Genomic DNA, 23,893 nt, shown 5'->3' with positions numbered 1-23,893 from the left:
TCCTGCCCCAAAGTGACTCTGGCTAGTCTCACTGCACCCCCTAGTTCCACCTACAATTCTCTGTATCCATCAAATGATTGGGCCAGCACAGAATAGTGGGAAGGGCCATTTTCCAAGCATATTCTTTTTTTTTTTAGGCTGGGGTTAAGTGACTTGCCCAGGATCACACAGCTAGGAAGTATTAAGTGTCTGAAATCAGATTTGAACTTTCTGAATTCAAGGCTGGTGCTCTATCCACTGTGCCACCTATCTGCCCCCAATCATATTCTAATAGAGTATTGTCCAATCAGTAATTAGCCTTAAGTGCTCGATTGTTCTGACCTCAGTGCATTAACTCAAGAGTTTCAGCCCTTTATAAGTTAGTCCATTGTATTTTTAAGTGGGCCTAATTTACATGACAAAGCATTTGAAGGGCCAGAACTTGAGGCTTATAGAAAAACTGCAGAAGGAAAAAAATATCCTTTCTGGAGTTTTCTAAACTTCTCAGGTTTGTGGAATCTATCCTGCCTAGGTTGGTGTCCCTGGCTAACCTAGATTCTTCTGGGATTTGTGCTGGTACCCCAATATCTTTGACACGATTCACCCCCCCCCATTTCTGTCATGGAGAATGGGTTAATCACTCAGTCACAGGCCTACATCTGGACACTTGGGTCTAAATTTCTCCAACCCTATTTTCCTCCCCTCAACTCGAAAGTTCACCAGTTTCTTAAAGCCCTGTAGATGGATTTGAAAGGGAAGTGTTCTGCCACCTTAAATTTTGGGGCTGAGTTTAAATTGGAATTCTGATTCTGAAATTGTATGAAATAATTACTATGAACTAGTGCATGCTAAGATTGTGAATTTGTTTATTCTGATATAAGATTTTATAAATATGTGTGTATTAATATTTAAGTATTGTTTCTAGAAATGTAAATCAGTATTTCATTTGATTTTAAGTTAAAAATTTTGAATCTCTGATAACTTACTTAAAGAAGTCACATGTTTGTCTCCCAATTAGATGAAATATATTTAAGCTACTATGTTACTTTCTAAATTTTGTATTGGGTAATTTGCAAAAATTGTATGAGCTGTGCTTTAACATTGTTGAAGCGCCTTGTGGTCCCTTTAAGAAACGAATCCTTTCAGAATGATTTATTTCTTTCTGATTCCCAATCCCTCCTGGCTGAGGCATTAAGTTAAGTCAAGAAGCTAGGACCTTTGATTCACAAATCCCCGACAAAAGTACCTCTTTGAATTCCAATAGGAGATCCAGGCCTGTCCCAACCCCCATGGGATCTGAGCCAACTTGGGACTCTACCCACAAGCCTCTTTAGCTAAATCTCTCATTATAAAAGAGCCAAGCTGGAGTCCTCTCTTTGCAGAGGTTCCAAACATGGCAGCCTTATGCCTAGCATGCCAAGGGTCTCTTCCCACTGGAATAATATTTCCAGTGCCTTCTTCTCTTTACCTAACATCTTTTACTAACTAGACTTTAACCTTACTTCTAAATCCCATAATATATCTCTTTTATCAATCTAGGTTTTCGGGCCTATAAATTCCTTTACAGGGGACTCTTGTGCCACCATTAGACCTCATTTAACTCCCTCTCCTTGCGTCGAATCCAAAGGAGTTGCAGGGGAGCTCTATTTGACTCCTTATACCCCAAACCTGCCACTAGACTTCATTTTCATTTGGGTATCCCAATTCTATACCTCATCATTGTGGTATAACATTGTGGTGAAATTTGGTCCAAAGATATTTAGAATATTAATCTTAAAGTTTGTCTTGCTTTCTTTCTTTAACAAAGAAGTAAAATCAAGAAAATTTGGCATATAGGGATATGTCTAATTGCAGAATAAATTGAATGTGAAAGGTGTGTAACATGTCTTAAAGATAAATAAGAAGTATTGAGGAGATGTCTCTCCAGAGGAAAGGAGCCTGGTTCCAAAATATTTAGGTTAGGTTTTAATGAAATGATGCAGTGGGGAAAACTGAGATATAGTGAATGGGTGGAAGCTTTCCTCTGGGCTCTGCTGCTTTGAGAGATTAATGAAAAAACATTGGAACATCTAAGATTGGTAGAGACTATTGATTCAGATAAAGGAACATATGTTACTTCTAAGGTTTTATAAGAAATGATGGGGAGGGAATTGCAAAATGAGTGGCAATTCATATATCTGGGCATCTTTTCTCATCAGGAAAAGTGTAAAGAATGAAACATATTCTTAAGAAACATTACCAAATTGATATTAGAATCTAAATTGCCTTAAACCATATGTTTGCCTATTGGTTTGTTAAAAAATCAGAACTGTTCCCAGAAGTGATCTGGGATTTTCCCCATATGCTGGTTAGTTTATTTTATTTGGGAAGAGAAATAAATGCATTTTTAAGGAATTCTATACTGGCAGTATTCTCATCCCTTTCTGGCCCAGACATCTTTGAAATTTCCAGTTCCAAGAGAATGGATGCTTACTAAGTCCTTGAAGAAGCAGAATGGGAAGTACCTTACCCAACATTACAGTTGACAAAAACTGCAGTCTGCAGGCTGAGAACACCAGGCTTAAAGGACTTTTGGGGAAACATCAAGAATGGACTGTTAAGGACAATTTATAACCTCTAATATCGACTTTGCAGTTAGGAATGTTTTGATGGGAGGTGAGAATGTTTGTGCTTAGAGGAATTTTAACAATAAATCTGTTGTTCATATTTCAAGAAAAATGTATAGGGACGCTTTGATTAGAGGAAGTTGAATTAACATTTTTAGGATGAAAAATGATTAATGTTAATTATGATAGGGTTCTTTAGTGTGAAATTAGGATAGTATATTCTGTATTCTATGTAAGTTGTAATTGGTCATTCCCATTGTTTATTAGGGAGATTCAGAGAACAGTGATCTTTGTCTTTTTCCCTTTGAATATGGTTAATACTGAACATGTTTTGATATGGATTGGTTATTGAGCATCTTAAAGTAAAATGATTTGTGTAATGTTAAATTTTAAACCTATCTACTTAGATATAAAGACAAGTTGAGAACTTTCTTGGATGAATCTCTTACTGTTATCAATGTAAGGTTATAGTAATATTTAGTTAGGATATGTAATCCTTGAGAGCTAAGTTCACCTGAAATTTTGATTAAAGAAACTTACTATTTAAGATAAAATCTCTTGGAACTGTAGCTGACATTATTTGAAGTTTCGAATTCAGGTGTTGTAAGGGCCCTTTAAATGGGCGGACACAGTGCATCGGGATTGAGGCCCAGAAATAATTTCTGTGGATATTAGGACTGCCCTTGGGCGGGATCCTGGCCATATTGAGATAGCTTTGTAATGGGTGACTCTCTCGCTGATTGGCTGTGTGTGTGACCTCACAGGCCCTATGTAAGCCCACTGCAGGCAGCAACCGCCCTCTTTAACCTGGTGCTCTTCACTCTGGCTCCCTAGCCTGGGTGGCCAAGCCAAGATGGGTAGCCAAAAGAGGTAAGGGTTTTGGTAGTGAACACATGGGTCTTCTGACCAGGTGTTCACCAGGGAACCAACAAGTCAGGGCATCAGTTAGGGCATTATGTGAGTAGGTATAATAAAGGCTTTTAAGATTACACGTGGTTGTTCTTGAGTGCGCTACCGGTTATTAAGCTATAGATTCAAGAGATTGTGGCCAGAGACCTTAGAAGGCCTCAGAGGAGGCGAGCCGGGTAGAGTTCACACTGCAAAGGACAGTGGTCAAAGGTACTCTGGTGGGTCTAGGACAGACTAGTAATTGTAACTGCCGGGAGAGCACGTTACAAGGTGTGATTGTCTGATGGATCATCAAGCCAGCAATCCACTATCTGAAAGGAAGAAGCTACAAGCTACTCAGAGGAATGTGATCCTGAATTATTACTGGTGGAAATTAGTATCTGGGCAAGAATTAGACGGACAACCTTGGCCTCTCCTTAAGGTGGGATCCTTCTAACTCGTTTCCCAGTGGTGTTCCTTTGAATAAGAATCCACCTGATTATTCCTGAGTCTAGCTATAAAGTGGAATTGTTGTCACATACAATTAGCTAACAATGCTTTATCCTGATATGTTATGTGCTCTCAGGCCTGAGGACCAGTTTTTGATTATAATCATATCCCTGTTTTTTCCTCTTATATCAAATTTTTATAATCAGAAAGAGAGCACAGTTCAAGTAGGTAAGATCTTGCAGTTTCCTATCTGAAAATATGTAGCCATTATATCCTAAGTAACTGAGTATTTGGCCTAGTCATCTGCTAGGTGCATATGTGTTTCTTTTAGCATTTTTACTGTTGCTGACTTTAGTCATAAGTATTTTTCTTTGTGAAAATCACTAGGGACACAAATGGTTGGGGTGAAGGCCTCAGATGGGATCTGGGGTATAGAACTCCAATTTGTATGCTGAATAGGCTCATTAGATTCCAGGCCACAGTGAAAATAATTATTAACCAGACAACAAAGATTGATCAAGCTACTCAGATTAAAGAAGCAGTACTCCAGTAGAAAAAATTCAAACAAGACGCAGAAGAACAGGAGACTGAGAACAAGATGCTTGAGGAAAAGTATCAAGAATGGTGTAAGCTCTTCAAAGGTAAATAAATTGAGGTATTGTATGGGATAAACTGGGTGAAGATTTCTCATAAGGATGTGGCTTGCATCTATGGCCTGCTGTTAGCAGGTGTTTGATTGTCTTGGATGAACATTCCCCCTCCTCCCCCTCCTGTTTGTCACCACCTCTTAATCAGAACTCACGTACTTCTTTTAAAGACAATTCTTTTGTTTCTGGGATAGATTTTCCCACTTAGAATGGGGGGAAAAGTCAAGGGGAGGGAGCTTCTGGTCAATAATCTTGTATTTTGCAGTTTATGCTTTGCACTCCTTTGCCGACAAATACCTTCTCAGATGGGAGTTGTCCTTTATTGGGAGATGATAATAAACCCCTTTCTGCTTTTTCTTACTGAGGGCCTCTGATTGTAATTTGGGTTCCCTGTCCCACACAATCATTCGTTCTCTGATGTCTCCCGCGGTCATTGTGTTGATCAGAGTTCTCAAGTCTTTCCAGGTTTTTCTTTATTATATTGCTTTCTTTGTATAAATTATTCTAGTTCTGTCTACTGAACTATTTCAGTTTATACTTAGCAGGATTTCCTGAAGTAACTTTTTAATCATTTGTAAAGATAAAACAATATTTTGTTATATTACTATGCTACATTTTGTCCAACCAATCCCCAGTTATCTTAAGAGGCAATGTAAAATACCCTCTTAGATTTTAGTTTTTCGCTTTCCCTTTTCCCCCTTCTTTTAATTCCCCATTCCTCATCAGCAAATTTTCTTGCCTGTGACTACTCTCTTTCCAACACCAAGTGGGCCGCAGCTTGCATTCTTCTGGGCTCCATAGGCTCCTGCCCCGGGGACCCTGGAGCATTCTCCGAGGAGCTCCCTCCTCCTGCTAATCCACCGGCCGCATCTTTCCAATCTACCCTCTCCACTAGTGCCAGAATTATTTTCCCCAGGCGGACCTTACTCCTCTCTGTCTCCCAGCTCTGCCGCCAGGCACATTGCCGTTTACCAGCCTAACCTGAGGACGGGCCCGTTTCTGGGCTATTTGCACGGGCGGATTCGGGCCCATTTGTCAGTGCTGCCACTCACAGACCCCGCCTCCTCCAATTGCCACCGCAGCCCCTCCCCAGAATCAGCTCTCCACCCCTCTATCTCAGAGAATGTCCCAGCTTTGCTTTTTCTGTAGATGAGGAAGCCGAGGCCCACGGGCAACTTGGTCACACAGCCGGGCAGTGAGTGACCAGCAGCCATTAAAGCCCACGTTTCTCCACTACCGGGTTAGGGATCTATGCTCTTTTCCGTACTGTCCCCTAATCCAGGCTCCGTCATTTTTCTCCTACTTTCCTCTATCTTTCTCGGTGCCAGATTTCTGGTCCTTTCCCCGTCCGTCCGTGCCCGTTGCATTTCATTGGTCTCCGGTTTCCCATTGTTTTATTCGCCCAATAGTTTCGCCGCCTGGTTGGCTGCGGGCGCGCCCTCAACGCTAAACCCACCCTTACCCTTTCAACGTGGTACAACGGCACATCAGGCGACAACAACATAGGAGCGCCTCAGCACAGCTTAAGCGTTGCCGGCTCCATAGCTCAGGGGTTAGAGCACTGGTCTTGTAAACCAGGGGTCGCGAGTTCAAATCTCGCTGGGGCCTGCGTGACACTTTTGAAATCGGTATATGTTTTGTTTTCATTTGAAATTGCTTAGTGAAAAGGAGACAATCTCGGGGCAGAAGAGACACGGATTTCCATCATATTTAGCAATGTCGATCGGTGGCTGCCTACTTCTCTTTCTTCTAATTACTCTTTTATTGTTTGACCTTCCCTTTTATTTCCATCTTCTGCCTTTCTTTTCTTAGAAACAATACAGATGCAAGGAGGCAGGCAAGAAAGGAAGGAAGGAAAGAAGGCAGGTAACAAGCATTTTATTAAACACTTACTATGTGCTATTTAAGTGCTTACTACGTGCTAGTCACTGCCAGATAAGAAAGGAAGGATGGATGGAAAGAAGGAAGGTAAAAAGATGGGAAGAGGAAAAATTGGAAGGAAAGAAGGAAGGAAAAAAAAACAACAACTTGTATGATTCTAGTGTGTCTTCTGAATGCTGCATATCCTGTCCTGTTTTCCAGTCCTTTTAAGTTTTCCCTGCTCATCTTTTCCTCTGCAGATTTTGTCAATTTCCAACAGTCAAGCCCATAAGAAAATGGACAAGGTTCCAAGATCCTTAATAAATTATGTTCTGCAAGGGGAATGTTGCAGATTGTAAATTCCTTTTAAAGCCAATTTCTTGGTCAAAAGTTATATGAACCATTTTTAAGAGAACAATGAAAATGATCACCTGTCTTATGAGAAAACCTTTCAAATCACTAATAATTTTTAAAAGCAAGTTAAAATAACTCTGAAATTTTATCCGGCATACAGCAAATCGATAATCTGAGGGAAACAGTCAATATTGAAGAACCTGTGGAATATAGGCAAGCTAATGTTAGTGGAGCTTTGAATTGGTCCGACCTTCTGGAATATAATCTGAAATCATGTTAGAAGATAGGGATCACTCAGCCTTTGAACCAGGGGTTCCAGGAGCCTTTTCCAAGTTAAGCAGAGTCATTCAATTGGAGATCTTGGTCAAATCACCCTCCATGGATCTTTTGGGAGGGCCCAGATCCTCTTCAGGAAATTCCAGACTCTGAGGAAAAGCCTTCAAAATGATTTTATTCAGTTGGAGATCTGGGCCTGATAGTCCTATTGAGTGGCTTGAAACTCCAAGATAAGTACTCTTTTTTCAACTGGAAATCTAGGCCTGGGGGCATAGACAACATTGAGGGATTCTCATTCAATTTTCAATGGAAGCCCAAGCCTCAGACTGCCAATAAAAGACAATTTTGAACTTCAGATCTCTACAGAGACCTCTCTTCTTGGCACAGCTGCCTGCCAGGACTCTTACCCATTGTGAAGATACCCTCTTCTCAGTGATAACCTTTATTTCACTAACAGGACCTCTTGCCATTAAGAAGTCTTGTCTTCCTAGCAAAGCTGGCTTCTCAGTGATAAGAAGCTTCCTTTTTGTCCTTCAGACTTTTAGAGTTTGTGAATTCTTTCACTTTGGACTTATGTGCCAAGCAGAGGGGATTCTCACATCTCAATTCTCTCTTTTTTTTTAAAATTAATTTTATATTTATAAAAATTTTTTTTGACAGTATATACGCATGAGTAATTTTTTTTTTATAACATTATCCCTTGTATTCATTTTTCCAAATTTTCCCCTCCCTCCCTCTACTTCCTCCCCTAGATGACAGGCAATCCCATACATATTAAATGTGTTACAGTATAACCTAGATACAATAGATGTATGTAAATGCAATTTTCTTGTTGCACGTTAAGAATTGGATCCTGAAGGTATAAGTAACCTGGGCTGATAGACAGCAGTGCTAACAATTTACATTCACTTCCCAGTGTTCCTTCTCTGGGTGTAGCCGTTTCTGTCCATCACTGATCAACTGGAAATGAGTTGGATCTTCTTTATGTTGAAGATATCAATTTCCATCAGCATACATCTTCATACAGTATTGTTGTTGAAGTGTATAATGATCTCCTGGTTCTGCTCCTTTCACTCAGCATCAGTTGATGTAAGTCTCTTCAAACATCTCTGTATTCATCCTGCTGGTCATTTCTTACACAGCAAACACATCTCAATTCTCTACTATTAGCACCACATCATAACAAGTTGAGCTACAGCTAAAAAAAATGCAGGTTCGATTGTCTGGAATCCCCTCCTGTTTCCCCACTCTTAGTTAGCATTTAAGTACTTCTTTTAAAGGCAATTTATTGTTTTGTTTCTGGAATAGATTTTTGCATTTAGAGTATAAGCCTGGACTTCCCTAGACAATGGGAGAAAAGGTTAAAGGAGGGTCCTCTGTTCTTTTTAAAATCTTGTGTTTTGTAATTTGTACTTTGCACACTTTTAACTGATATCCTGTCAGCTGGGAGATGCCCTGATTGGGAGATGCCTTTTCTTGGGAGATTGTAATAAATCTCTTTTTTGCTTTTTTCCTATACTGAGAGTCTTTGATTTTAATTTCGGTTCACTGTCCCACACACTAGGATAATTATACAGATTATGAGACCAAAAGATATAAACCATGTTTTGAATTTTGACTTGCAAATATTTCCTTTAAATTTGGTTAGACTGTGCATACCTTTTGATTCAGCAGTGTTTCTATTAGGCTTATATCCCAAAGAGATCTTAAAGGAGAGAAAGGGACCCACATGTGCAGAAATGTTTGTGGCAGCTGTTTTTGAAGTGGGAAGAAACTGGAAATTGACTGGATGTCCATCAGTTGGAGAATGGCTGAATAAGTTGTGGTATATGAATGTTGTGGAATATTATTGTTCTATAAGAAACAATCAGAAGGATGATTTCATCGAAGCCTGGAAAGAACTGATGCTAAGTGAAATGAACAGAACCAGGAGATCATTGTATATGGCAACAGCAAGATTAGATGATGATCAATTCTGATAGACAGGACTCTTCTCAACAGTGAGATGATCCAGGCCAGTTCCAATGATCTTATGTTGATGAGAGCCATCTACACCCAAAGAAAGTGACCCGGCCTGCGGGTCTCGAACTAGGGACGGCTGAAGTCACACATCAGTCTGTAAGCCGGAGGCTGGGGAAGGCGTTTGCCTGGGAATGGGCTGAAAAGAAAGAAAGAATGGAAACTACTCTGTGTAGTGACAGAATAGCTCGTTTATTGAGACAAAGCAAAGGGTTTTTATATGTTGTGGAGCGAATGCCATGTAGCAAAGTAAATTTCCATCAGAAAGTCAAGGCAATATGTGACGATTTGCGGTTGGAACATTCGTCATGTTTTTGACAGTTAATGCTTGGGTCAGAAAAACCTTGGGGCAGGGAGTTCTCACACATCCAGGACATTCCTTTGGGGCCAAGACTCTTGTCTAATCTTAAAATGGTTTGTAGATGTCTGGGTGAAGGGCTCTGGCATGTCCCCCTTTTTTCATTTGTAAGGTGACAGGCCTGTCTTAGGCTATGTGACCTGCCTCCGGTTGTGGGGAGTGAGCATTTGATCTATGTCAATAGCATGCCACCAAATGCTGTCTTAGGTCATCGGGGTCAACCACACCAACTCAGGGGTATATTATACCAGATTCTGTCTTAAGTGGGTGGGAAACAGACCTCTCGAGGTTGCCCGTCATGGCAATTGCGTGGTCTTACTGCCATGGTTCTGGAAATAATAAGTCAAACCTCAAATCATCCACCACCCGGGGTCACACTAATCCCGTCATGGGCTCAGTCACAGCTTACATAAGAAATGGGGTAGGACATGATTGAGACCAAGTCTTGGAAAGACACCAGGGAAAAATGGGAGAGGTGTCAGTAATAGATATTTTATCTAATAGTGAGGCTTCAATACTGCTATCAAGATTTTACATGCACAGTTCATTAGTTGCTTTTCAATGTCTGTCTCAGCTTGTTCTCTGCATTCAGTTGGGAAGTCCACACCCTCGGAGTCCACCAGTCCTTTAATTCTGGTATGTTGAGTCCACTCTCTTTCCTGTGTAGCACTGCTGTATCTGATGTCAAGAGGATCTGGAACAGTCCTTTCCATCTCAGGGTCAGCTTGTCCTCCTTCCATGTCTGAACCAGGACCCCATCTCCAAGCTAGAACTCATGCACTGTTGAAATCCTAAGGGAGGAGACTGAGCAATAAGCCTGTTTAGTTATAAAGTTTTCAGATGTTACAGTAAAGACATAACATATTTCCTTAAAAACAAATCCTTGGTTTCAAATATTGGATACAAGGAAGAATTTTGAATCCCTTTTGGATAAGGGTGACCATACAATAATTCATAAGGTGACAATTCCACATCTCTTCAGGGGTTTTGTTTTAATTCTTAATAAGGCAAGGGGAAGGCACTTGGTCCAGGGCAATTGTGTCTCTAATGCCAATTCACTCAATTGTTGTTTAATTTCCTTATCCACCCTTTCCACTTTACATGATGAGGGAGGATGCTATAGCTTGGGCCACAGATTGGAGGATCTTAGCTGTGAAACAGGTGCTTTGGCCTAAATCTGCCTGCTCCACCATCTCCTCTGTATTTACAGATTCCTCTTCTCCAGGCTGCTTTGCTTCCTCATCTGCAAAGCAGTTTCTCCTTATCTCAAATGAATTTCCTCTTTGGTGCTCCTGCACATGAATCACTGCAGCATTCTTAGGTAACATAAGATTAGTCAAAATTTCAGTGACCAATGCCCTGTGTGCCAATCCCTTTCCTTTACTGTTTACCATTCCCCTTTCTTCCCATATTTCCCAAATATATGAACAATTCCCCAAGCATATTTTGAATCAGTCCTTCAAGCAATTTTAGGGCTTGATTTATTGCATATAATTCACAAATTTTGAGCTGACCATTCTTTTGGCAAGAATCCAGCTTGAACCAGAGTCAAATTTTCCCATTAACAATAGCATAACCATTTTTCCTTTTCCCATTAACTATTTGTGAAGAACCATCTATGAACTATTCAGTGCCTTTCAACAAAGGGACTTCCTACAAATCTTCCCTAACCTTAGTTTGGTAAATCACATTTGGACAATCATGTTCAAGGGACACATGTTTCCCAGGGGAAGCAGATAAGAACATGGCTGGATTAAAGTTATGATCTGGTGAGAGTGCCAAATCATCTCTTTCCAATAGTATTGCTTCATCTTTTAAAATCCTTGAATCAATTAGCCACCTCCTGGCCTCTTTGATTCAGAATTGATTGAACCTGGTGCAGGACATTCACTATTAAACTATTCCCAAAGGTTAATTTCTGACTTTTCTTGTACCAAAAGTGCTGTGGCTGATAACACTCCTAAAGCCACATTGTTTACTGTATTTATATTTTACCTCATGTTTCACAAATTGAAATTTGTTTTAAGAAATTCTCAATCCCTGTGCTCCTAAATAATTTAACAAACTGATAGTGACTTGGACAAGGTCACTTTTTTTTTTTTTTTTTTTTTTTTTTTTTGTCACAAAAAGATCATCTACATTTTGTAAGACTTTTAACAATAAGAAATTTATCCCAGAATGTTCACACAATTCTTATATACCCAAGTAGATGTTTTATAAGTTGAACATTGTACCAATTATTTTGTTTTTAAAATACCCAATACACAGAAAAATCCCAAATTACATATTGCCATAACAAAAACATTTTCAAAAGGACAAAGGCAAGAACTATTATACTTGGAGTCCCTGTAAATAATTGGAATCAATACAATTAATTAAAACTTCTATTTTCACATAAAGGAATCTGAAAAATTCTTAAAAACATCAATTAAACATTTTTTTTTTATAAATAACCCTTTCAGACTATATATCACATTTCTGATCATATTCTTTAAACACAAAAACCATTATGTATTTTAGAAACAAATGTTCACTCAATTAACATCTTGTAAGAGTGGCTTGACCCTTTATCAGTTTGCTTTCTTCAACCAAAAACAGCTGCAGCTTCGTACTGCTGTTCTCCCCCTGTAAAAACACATCCTGTCTCACAGTCATCTCTCCGTGACTCCCCTTTCCAACTAGTTCCTTCTTTTCCCACTGATTTCTTCTTGAAATCTTTTTGCTCCCACTAATCAATCCTTCTTAAATCACCTTCATTCTCCTGTCCCATCTCTCTGTCTTTCTCTTCCCAATGCCTACTTGCTCAAACTTTCTCTGACATACTTTAAACACTTCCAAACCAATAACTCTTCTGACTAGATGCTTCATTTAAACTATTAATTAATTTTGCAAATCAATCTCTCTTGTCCCTTTTCTTTAATCACCCCTTTTTTTTTTTTTTTTTTTTTAAACTTTAAACTTTAAGATTCATAACCCATAATGATAACAAATTACCCAATGTTTCAGAAGCAAACCAAATAGTTTTTCTTTTTTTTTTTTTTTTTTTTTTTTTCTGCCTGAGTGCTTCAAGGCCACTAGTAGAAGTTTCTCAGGCGGTATGGTATTAAGCAGATAAGATTGTAATGCTGTTACTCCCCTTTAGCAGGCTTTGAAAATAGTCAAGTTTTTTCTTTTGTTTTACTTACAAATTGGTACAACAGGTTAAAAAGTTTAAAATCACAAACAATTTTTATATTAAGTGACATTAAAATAATCAATTCCCAAATTTCTTAATCATTGTTTTTAAAACTTAACAAAGCTCTTAAATCACCAAAGCAAACTAGAGGCTTTTCCTAGGACTCCCGCTGCCAGAGAGAAGTTTGTTTCACCTTGAACATTCTTCCCTCCCGGAATCCAAACAGAGTTTCTCTAAACTTCCAAGCCCATTTTAATGCATTTCTCTGCCTTCACAGGGAATGCCTAGATATTCCATGATTTAAGACCACTCTGAAAGAATTACTATTCTGAATGAATTCCAATTTCCACAATTCAGCCTGTTATTTTTCTAAGCCTGTAACACAGAGGCTGAATTCTTATCTCTTATGAGCTTGCTAACTTTTAACACAGAACAGAAGCAATGCAAAGCAGACAAACATACACAGACAGACACAAGAAAGGTCTGTGGGAACTGAATTAGATCATAACATAGCATTTTCATTTCTTTTGTTGTTGTTTGCTTGAATTGTATTTTCTTTCTCATTTTTTTTTCCTTTTTGACCTGATTTTTTTCTTGTACAGCAAGATAATTGCATAAATACATATTGGATTTACATATATTGTTAGCATATATTGGATTACTTGCCATATAGAGGAAGGGGTAGGGAGGAAGGGAGAGAAATTAGAATACAAGGTTTTGCAAGGGTCAATGGTGAAAAATTATCCTTTCATATGTTTGAAATAAAAAGCTTCAATGAAAAAAGATATTTGGTTAAAAAAAACTGGTGGTCTTAAGGTTTATGTTTCTAGGGAAACTAAATAAAAGTTTCTTTTTTCCTTCTTCCTCCCATTAAAGGCCTGGCATTTGAACCTTGGAAGGGAGGTAATTACAATACTCATTTAACAAATAACAAGTGAATATGGAGAATGAACCCCCTTCCTAGGCTACTCCCCCCAATTCCAAATTGCCTTTAAAGTACTAACAGGTTACCTTTAAGTAAATTTTGTCACTGAGGCTATGGAGTTAGCTTTCCAATTTGGAAAATAGATAGGATTACTATTATTACAACTTTATAGTCTTGAATCTTAAATTAGTTTATAGTCCAAGGCCCCTCCCACTAAGATCTCTTGTGATTTTAGTCCCCCTCTTCTCATTTAACCCATCTTCCATCAAGTTCCAAAGTTGAATCCCAACTTTGTTTAAAAGAACAAAACGTGCTTTCATCACTGTTATACAGCAGAGAGTGAAAAGAGCACTGTGCTTGGAGTCAGAAGGGATAGAGTCCTTCATTCTAGTACTTTATCAACTCTGAAGTTTTGTCAGTGTTCCTTATTCTATAGAGGTTCAGTTTTCTACTCCGTAAAATGGGAGAAATGATATTTGTTCTGTCTACCTCTCTGGGATGATTGTGAGAGCAGGAATCTGGAGAAGTGAGGTAAAGTATTTTGTGATTGTGTTGTACAAATGTAAACTAAAATTATTCCCTTAAATAGTTTAAAATGCAAATGACATTGAGATATGAATGGGTTTCAAATTTTAAATGATGTGGTCAGGGCAGGGATTGTGTCCTTTTCATTTTCTGTCTTCCAGTTTATAGCCTTACACATAGACATCCAATGATTGAACTGAATCTAATCAACCAACAGCTTTAAATGAAATTAGACTCAAGGCTGTGTAAGACTGGATAAGATTCATTGTATTATTTGTCAATAAGCTTATAGGGTATACAAATCTAGACTTTAGAGTTGTCAATTGGAACCAACCTCTTGGCCAGCAGAGGCCTGAGATGAACAGATAGAACAAGTAAGAATTTAGTATAAACTAAGACAGAAGTTTATTTTCTATAATGAGGGAAATTACTTGAGCAAGGAGGGAAAGTAGATATACATGTTGCTCCACTTTCCCATCCTCCCTCCACTTACTCCCCAATGAGGTACCCACTTTAGTGGGGAAATCTCAATACTTTTACCAATGCCTAAGAAGTGAAATGTAACCCTGACAATAGAGCTAACAATGACAATGTGACAAGTGTGATTTGTAGCAGGATTTTATGAGCAGAACTTGTCTGAGATTGTTCCCTACTACTATCTGAGCTCAGAGAACAACTAGTACTGGTCAAAGCAATACAGTAATTATGTGAAACAATTCTGAGATCATCCAGAGGGTGGGGGCAAAGGATTGTTGTTAGGCCAAGCTCAGGCCTTAGCTCTAGAAAACAGAGTATATCCTAATAGACTCTTGACAGAGGCCATCTAATTTTACACCCTTGTTTTAGGTAAGGCAAGTGAGGCCTAGGTCATGTCTAGGGGATGGAAGTGGAGGGAGGAAGATAATTGATTATTCATATAAAGGAAGAGACATATTCACTGTTCTTAATGGACCACCCAGAATGATTTTTGAGAGGCCTCACATACAGGACAGCAGAAGAGATGCTCAGATTAGAATGAATTAAAAAATGTAAATACAATTCTCAGCTATTTATGATCCATCTAGTGAGAAAGGAGTCTGAAGGGACCCAAATATAGCAGATAGCTGCTGGATATCTCAATAAGTTAATAAGAAGTAACTAGAACTCTTTAGTAGCACAAACTGAGAATCTTGACTGACAGCCATGAAGGGTCAAATTTTTGTCACTGAGACTGTAAGACTGCCATTTATTCTCTAATTTGGGCAATAGATAGGATTTGTACAATCCTATGGTCTTGAGTCTTAAAATTTACAAGCCAGGCCTCTCCCATAGTAATGGCCCTCATGAAAGCTACCCTAGTTTCAAACAATATAACATGGGTCAGCATTCATTCAAAGCCGCATTGAGTAGCATTATAAAATAAATGCTAAGTGTAAATCTTTTTATACATACAGTACAGCAGATTTTTATATTATGTCAAGAATAGGAATCTTGGTATCTTCAACATAAAGAAGATCCAACTCACTTCCAGTTGATCAATGATGGACAGAAACAACTACACCCAGAGAAGGAACACTGGGACGTGAATGTAAATTGTTAGCACTACTGTCTATCTACCCAGGTTACTTATACCTTCGGAATCTAATACTTAACGTGCAACAAGAAAATGGTATTTACACACATATATTGTATCTAGACTATATTGTAACACATGTAAAATGTATGGGATTGCCTGTCATCTAGGGGAGGGAGGGGATAATTTGGAAAAATGAATACAAGGGATAATGTTTAAAAAAAATTACTCATGCATATATACTGTAAAAAAAATTTACATATATATATATATATATATATACACATATATATATATATATATATATATATATATATATATGAATAGGAATCTTGGGAAGGAAAACATGTAAAGAACAGTATGGAGAGGCCATACACACTGGGAGAGAATATGCATGGGAGAGGAAGCATGCATTTCCAAAGAACACACATAGATAGTATGTGTAGCGTGCTGTCGTCTCTAGAAGCTGCTGGATCGCTCTCTGGGAAGAGATCTGCTGTGTCTTCTACTCAAATCTCTCCGACAGATTCTTCTTCCTGTAATGAACCGTTGTCTCCAGGCAGTTGCTGTTAACTCTTGTCCAAAGAAGTGACTTCCCTTCCTGCAGAGAGCCCCGTCAAGCCTGATGCAATTCAGAGTCTTCTTCTTGAATCCTGGCTCTGAATCTCCTCCAACTCTTATCCTTCTCCAGGCCGATCTGCTCTCTGCGCCCAGTGCTGTCTCTTTTTATCCTCCCAGAGAATGGGCGTGGGATAATGCAAGGGCTTCTGGGAAGAACCACCCCAGCCAATGAGCTTGCCCCCTCTATCAAGTCAACCTGAGTTCTCACCTTGTAATTGTCCAGAAAACCTGAGTTCTCACTTAGTAATCCTAACAAGTATGTAAGCCCATGCCTACCAAATAACAGGAATTTAATAAACTTCATGCCAACCTCAGCTCTTCCCTTGAATATACCCTATATACCCAGTCTATTGTCAAATCTTTACAATGTCTGTCCTAAGCTTTTGTTTCTCCATTTAATGCCCTTCAGGTGTAGACAGACTCCCACCATCTCACTTCTGGACTAGGCAGTAAATGTCTAATTGGTTTCTCTGCCTCAAGTTTTCTTCACTCTTATTGGTCCCCCATTCAGTTGCAAAGTATAAATCTGATCATGTCACTCTACCTCTCTTTTCTTCATTCAAACTCTAGTGGTTCCCTATTATTTCAAGATCAAATATAAAACCCTTTGTTTGGCTTTTAAAGTTACAGCCTGGCCCCTTCCCACCTTTCTAGTATTATAATTAGTCTGCTCCACGTACTCTATTATCTAGTGACACTGTCCCTTCTGTTTTTGCCACATGACACACTTGATTATATATATGTAAAAAATGTATATTCCGTGGCTGTCCCTCATGCCTAGAATGCTCTACTTCCTTACCTCTGATTCTTGGCTATTTAGCTTTTCTTTGTATCAGCTCAGATATTACCTTTGGCAGAAGACCTTTCCCATTCTTCCTTCTTGCTAACCCCCAGGGCTGTCCCTTGAGACTTTGTATTGAGATACTCAATTTTATATTTTTAATTCCAGATTCTGATTTCTGACTCCTGATAGTTTATCCATGTGCATATAGACTGCATATATCTTTATATAATGAGTCAGAGGAATCTATGTCTTTTAACTTCACTCCTTTGTGAGTCTAAGAGATTTATTTCTCACATTGTGTGGTTCCTATTTAAAAAAGTATTTATTCATTTATATATATATATATATATATATATATATTTTTTTTTTTTTTTTTTTTTTTTTGGAGGCTGGGGTTAAGTGACTTGCCCAGGGTCACACAGCTAGGAAGTATTAAGTGTCTGATTTTGAACTCGGGTCCTCCTGAATTCAGGGCTGGTGCTCTATCTACTGCGCCACCTAGCTGCCCCTCGTTTATATATTTTTAATACATTTATATATCTATTCATTCATTTACTTTAGTTCTTTTAGAATAGATACTCAGTGTTATCCCATTTTGTGATTTTGTGATTGAGGTGAAATCCTCAGGGTTCAATTAAATTTTATCTTTTGAACTTCTTTGACTAAATTTTTAGTTTCAGAACTTCTTAAATCTTATTGATAATCCTTTTAAATAAAGTTTTTAAGTGGGTTATATTTATATTTGCTGTAATAGAAATTAAAATGACAGTATTATTATGAAACTAGTTTTGATTTCACTGACTCCTCTGAAAACGTTCTGCTCTCCATACTTTGAGAACCACTGATTTAAAGTAATATACTTTCTTTCATCTCTTTTCTTCTCCTAAGATCCTTGTTTGGTTTGTTCAATTCACCACACATCTCCTTTTTTGAAGTTTCAGTCTGTAAGACTGAAGAAGAAGAGCAACTTTTATTATGGTACGATATAGAGGCAAGTTGAGAAATATTAATTTTTAATCTGAGAATTTATTGAAAGTCGACTGACCACACAGGATTCTTATCCAGATTGTGTGGTGGTTAAACAAAAGAGAAACTTGTCTTTTATAGGATTTGTGGAAGCAGGGTTGACAGAAACCAAACAACTGGTTAACAGCTGCTGTTAAGAAAATACTTCAAAGACAAGAAGAGGGAGACAGAGGTTTTGCATGAGGTTTCCATTGCTATTCTTATGCCAGCGAGGGTTCTGACAGAAAAGGAGACATGATTTTTTTAAGGTATGCAAAAGAAGTTTGGCTTTGTTGGGCCATTTTAAGTTTAGGGCTTTTTCAAACTTAGTTTCTCAAATCCATTTTTCCCGGAAGGATTGGGGCTAGGTCTGTAATCCAGGCTTTGTCACTTTTTATTCTGCATTCCTTTCCACAATAAAATCCTAAAAGTAAAGCAGTCTTATTTGATAATATCAAATATCAAAGTGATGATCCTAGTTAATAAGCTTAAGACATAATAGAATCATAGGATTTGATACTAATACTGAATTTGATGGGGGTGAACCCTGAAACTGTGTCCCCTTTAATCTGTAAAAGAAGGAAGATTCAGGGTCTCAGCCTATCCCCTGGGAAAAGGATACCTTTTCCAGGCAAAGCCCTCCTCCCCAAGTTAATTGATCTCATTCAGTTGGAGATCTAAGTCTGATAATCCTATTGAATAACTCCAAAATAAGTAATCTCTTTACAACTGGAAATCTAGGCCTGGGACATTGAGAACATTGAAGGAATCTCATTCAATTTTGAATTGAAGCCCTAAGCCTCAGACTGATAATAAAAGACAACTCTGAACCCCCAATCTTTGCAGAAGAACCTCTCTTCTTGGCAAAGCTTCCTGCCAGGACACTGCCCCCTGTGAAGATAGTCTCTTCTCAACTTTTGTGGCCTTCCTGACAGTCCCTTGCCATTAAGAAGTCTGTCTTCCTAGCAAAGGCAATTCCTAATAAGTTTTGCCCACTAAGAAAGCTTCCTTCTTAGTGAACAATAAAATTTCCTTTTCTTGCCACATGGATTTCGGATTTTTGTGAAATTTTTTTTTTTTTTTTTTTTTTTTTTTTTTTTTTGCATTAGACCTGCCCAGACAGAGGGGATTCCAATTCTCAGACCTCTTCACTACCACTAACTTCATCATTTGCACCTCATAAAATTCATTATCATAGCACAATAATTAATCTAGCATGCACGAATTAGGTCAAATTTGAGATCTTCTGTTGTCTGTGTTTTATAAATAAAATTTTGAATCTTCAGAAGGGTGCAGTAAATGAACAACCTCAGGATGAGTGAAACAGTTTAAATTTTTTAGAAACTCTTATAGAAGCGGTGTAAAACTCTATATGAGTTCATACATTGATATAAAAAGGAAAACAAGCTTTTATATTCTAAGGTTAGTTCTACTCCTCCCTTCAGAGTTCTGTTTGGGCTGTGTGTTTCTGGTTATGATCTTCCTTATCCACTTCTTTATAACATGTTTCCTGGTCATATATTCCATGCTCAAAAATGGCAGCTATCTTGGCCCTCAGGGTATGTCAGATAATATGCATTGAGCTTATTAAGCAAGCAATGAAGAAAAGCTGCCTCCCAACTATTGACCCAGCTACTTTAAACTACTTTCTAGCCTACTCCCCTTTATCAGGACTTTGCAATTAGGTTATTTCCTTCTGAAAGCTGATTGATCAGTAGTGCTTACTATCCTACATTACTTTGAAATTTGTAACATCTTGTGGAAACCTGAGTATTTCTCACACATGGGATTGAACCAGGATTTCAGGTGGCAACAGTGGCAAGAATAATGGGATAGCATAGCCCTTACTACTGAAGGTGCTGAACCCTGTAAAGTTTCTAAAGTTTGCTAAATCTTAAAGGACTCTCTAAGTTTCTCATGAGAACCTGAAATTAGCCTCACACACTAGATCAAAGTGACAAGTATGATCATAGAGTGACCTTGCCTGCTAAGCTATGGGACTCTACCAAGAGGGAGCAGGGAAGCCTATTTCTGTTCTTCTGCTTACTTGGGCATCAGACCTGTGAGGTGCTTCTACAGATAAGATCAGTTATTGTTCTCTGAAGGTCTCCTTAAGACCATTCCCATCATTGTGTGCAATCCTTTAATACTTTAGCCTGTGAGAAATATAATTTTTTGTATACCAGCTGCCTGATGACCTAACTGCATTCTTTTTGCTTCTGTATCATCTGCTTGCTTTGCTATATAAATGCTGTTCCCCAGTCATTCTGGACTGAATGATTTTTGACCATGAGTTCAATTTGGTCGACTAGCCTAAACTGTCCCCAATTAAAAGATTAAAAACCAATCTCTGCTTTGCCTCAGTTTCTCTGGCATTACAAAGGACAGGCCCTGCAGTGTAGTTACACCATAACCTTAAGACTGCAGACAGAGAGGTTGCCTCAATGGAGAAATTCCACTGGTTCTAGTGCATAGGAGGGCTCCATGTCTTCTCTCTTTCCCTTCAGATATCACTCTATGAAGGCCCTTATTATCTCCCTCCCTCCTCCTTTTGTAATATTAAATATAATGTGTTTTTTTTTTCTTGTTTCTCTTTTACTTTTATTTATTCATTCCTTTTCAAGGTTGTGACTGCCGCTTCTGCTTTTTTTGGGGTTCACCTGAATCATAATAAATTCTGTTTCAAGGCCTCATGTCTCTGTGAATATTATGTTTTAAATCTGTTTTTCTTAGCAGTTATTTGGATTCTTCTTTGTAATCCATTCTACATCTGTTGTCTGGCCAAGTTTATCACATTCATATTCATAGTTATGATGGCTAAATTTGGCTTCTCTCTCTGTTATGTTTCTTCTTGGGGAGAAAAAAAAAGGATAGGAATCAGTACTGGGTATGTACAATTTATAGTGTTTGGAACATTAAGATCTGTCTTTATTCTCCTTTCTCAGGCCACACTCAAATCACTGAAGCTTTCCTTTTTTCCCCTCTTGGTCCCCACCCTTCAACCAGCTAGTTTTTCACTTGACACAATCCTTTCCCTACCTGCAAGTGGATTCCCAATGACATAAAGACCTGTAAATTCCTGTCTTTTCTCCCTTCCTCAGCAGAACATTTTTGTTTGTTTTATGAATATGCTTGCCCAGAGTTTGTTTGGTTAAGCTTTGATTTAGCTGACTGATCTTAGAGAGAGTGGAACTATTAAGAGACCATAATCTTTAACTTATTTCAAAATGTAAGCCTTTGATTAAATTTTTTTTTTTTTTTGTCGTCTTATGTTTTGATTTTGAAGGGCTCTGATTTTTTTTTCCCCAACAAAAAAAGTTTGGAAATTATGAATTCTGTTAAGTACCTCAACCCTCCCCTGGGCCCCAGTCTTTTCCTTCTAACAGACTGTTATTAGCTTTGCACGAGAGGATATTTTGGGAATCAGTTGCAGAGATTATGTGGAGACAGTGATTAGAAGTCTGACTTTGGAGTCTGGAAGAACTCTCTCTTTTCAAAACGCTCTTTTGACATTTACAAGTTGTAGGCTGTAATTTTTTTTTATCTGTAAAATGTGGTCCTGAACAATTCTTCCTAGACCGTTTTGGACCTCATCAAAGTTATTGCAGTTTTCCAAATGTATTTCTTCAAATATTTGCAAAGCACAGAGCAATCTCTAGTAGCTACTTATTTACTAACTAAATTAGGGCTCAGAGAGAGGGAGAGGAAATGAAGAAAATAAGGAAGCCTGCCTGCTTTTTTTTTTTTTTTTTTATGTATCGCTAGAGCTTAGCATATAGTGCCTGTAAATATGAATTGATTGCCCATTAGAACGAAATTGAGGGGAAAAAAAATCAGAACTTGGGGTTGAATTCAGACGATTACGTTACTGAGGTTATACAATTTGGGTTAATATAGATTAATCGTAGAGTTAGATTTTAAAGTCTGATGACTGACTTAAATATTGCGAAATTTGACATTAATTAAAAAAAATATAAATGACTATTAATTGTAAACAGACGAAGTTAAATAAACTCATAGGCATTCTGGTCAGCGAGTTTTTTCAACTGGCTCGTTGGTCTAGGGGTATGATTCTCGCTTTGGGTGCGAGAGGTCCCGGGTTCAAATCCCGGACGAGCCCACCTTTTTCTCTCCCCTCCCCACTTTCTCCCTATTAGAAATACAAATTAAAAATTTAATAAGTGTGACTTGCTTTGTTTTTCAAAACATCAAAAAGTGGGGAAAATTGCAGTGGAAGAGTAAATGTTGCTATCTTGCATATGTTAACATGTCTATGACGTAATAACTGTTTCCTTATAGTGTACTTTCTAGGGATGTACACATTGATGACACGTTTGCTAGAGCGAGCGAAGTGTTCGGGAAGTTCCCAAGGAAGGTGTGGGAGAGAAGAAGTCTTTATGTGTTTTATACCTGTGACGTGTGGCTGCGCTAAGCCATGAAACGGAATACTTTTCATTTGAATTGTTTTAAGAAGGTTCGGAAGACCTCCGGGCAGGAGGAGATACCAGACGCTGCGGTCCTTTACTGTCACAGGACCTCTCAGCCCGCTGCGCCCTCGTCAGAGAGAGCGCTGTGCTCTATGGGCAAAGCGCAAAAGAAACGAGACGGAAAATGTAGGGATTCCACCCGAATGTTCGTACGGACTATTTGTGCTGATTGGGTCACCCACAGACACATTGCGCTGTATCCACTCTAATGTAGTGATGTCATTTTGGTTCTCCGGTCAGCGCAAAAAAGCTAGCGGTGCCGAGGCTGCTGTGCAGGTGCTGCATAGCGAGGGTAGCCTGCGCCTTCGGTCTGTGCTGCAGCGTGGCTTGGTGAATTTCCTGTTTTCCCTCTGTTGGCATTGCGTTTCAGAGAAGAAGGGTAGAGAATCCCCAGCCTTCCTGAGGTGGAGACTACAGGGGCAAAAAGGGCACTTTGTTGAGAGAGTGTGAATGAATACTTTCCTGATTACTATTGTGGATCGACATTTGTGCTATTGGTCTGTGTGAAATGGGCTTTGTGTGAGCCACGCACTTTGTTGTGTGTGCAGTGCATCATGCTTAATAAACATATACCACACCACCTTTAATGAGTATACTCCATGCATGTCTTCTTCCCCTCACTTTTATTTTATTTTATACATTCTTTTATAATATTGAATTCCGAATTCCCTCTCCTCCTTATCCCTCTCCTACTCATTCTTTAGTTAACGAATATCCCCTTAATTTTCAACTTTTTGCTTTCTCAAAAAGAATTGTTATAAATATTTTTATGCATACAGGTCCTTTTTTCTCCCCTTTTATCTCCCTGGGGTATAAGTCTAGTATGGCATTGCTTAAAGGGAATGACCTTTAGGCATAGTTTTAAATTAAAAGTCAATTTAAATTTTTTCTCAGTGGTATTTTATTTTTTCAATTACACGTAGAGTTTTCCACATTCATTTTCATAAGATTTTGACTTCAAATTTTTTTCTCATTTCCTCCTTTACTTCCTCCCCCCCAAACAATTTAATATAGGTGATATATGTTCAATAATTTTAAACATATTTCCATGTTAGTCATGTTGTGAAAAAAAAATACCTCAGAACAAAAGGGAAAAATCATGAGAAAGAAAAAGTAAACAAACAAAAAACAATGCTTTGATTCACATTCAGTCTTCATTTCTTATAGAACAATAATATTCCATTTCATTTATATAAATATATGCCATAATTTATTCAGCCATTCCCCAACTGATGGGCATCTATCCACTCAATTTCCAAATTCCTTACCACTACATATAGAATATAGATTACAAACATTTTTCCTCATGTGGGTCCTTTTCCTTCTCTTATGCTCTTGGATCTATCAGTGCATTAATGTCCCAATTTTCTTCTCTTTTCCTG

The 23,893-nt window shown here is 38.3% G+C and overlaps 2 non-coding genes across 2 annotated transcripts; both read left to right on the top strand.

The window, feature by feature from the left end:
- Nucleotides 1-6,105: 6,105 nt before the first annotated feature.
- Nucleotides 6,106-6,178, top strand: TRNAT-UGU (transfer RNA threonine (anticodon UGU)). The gene has a single exon. It is a non-coding gene; the product is annotated as a tRNA-Thr (tRNA).
- A 15,894-nt stretch (nt 6,179-22,072) lies between these two features.
- On the top strand, nt 22,073-22,144 carry TRNAP-UGG (transfer RNA proline (anticodon UGG)). Its single transcript has one exon. It is a non-coding gene; the product is annotated as a tRNA-Pro (tRNA).
- Nucleotides 22,145-23,893: the final 1,749 nt, after the last annotated feature.

The sequence above is a fragment of the Sminthopsis crassicaudata genome, chromosome 4 (genome assembly GCF_048593235.1).
Source record: "Sminthopsis crassicaudata isolate SCR6 chromosome 4, ASM4859323v1, whole genome shotgun sequence".
NCBI classification, from domain to species: domain Eukaryota; kingdom Metazoa; phylum Chordata; class Mammalia; order Dasyuromorphia; family Dasyuridae; genus Sminthopsis; species Sminthopsis crassicaudata.
The sequence above is the reverse complement of the archived record's forward strand: the minus strand, read 5'-3'. Positions and strand labels throughout refer to the sequence as shown.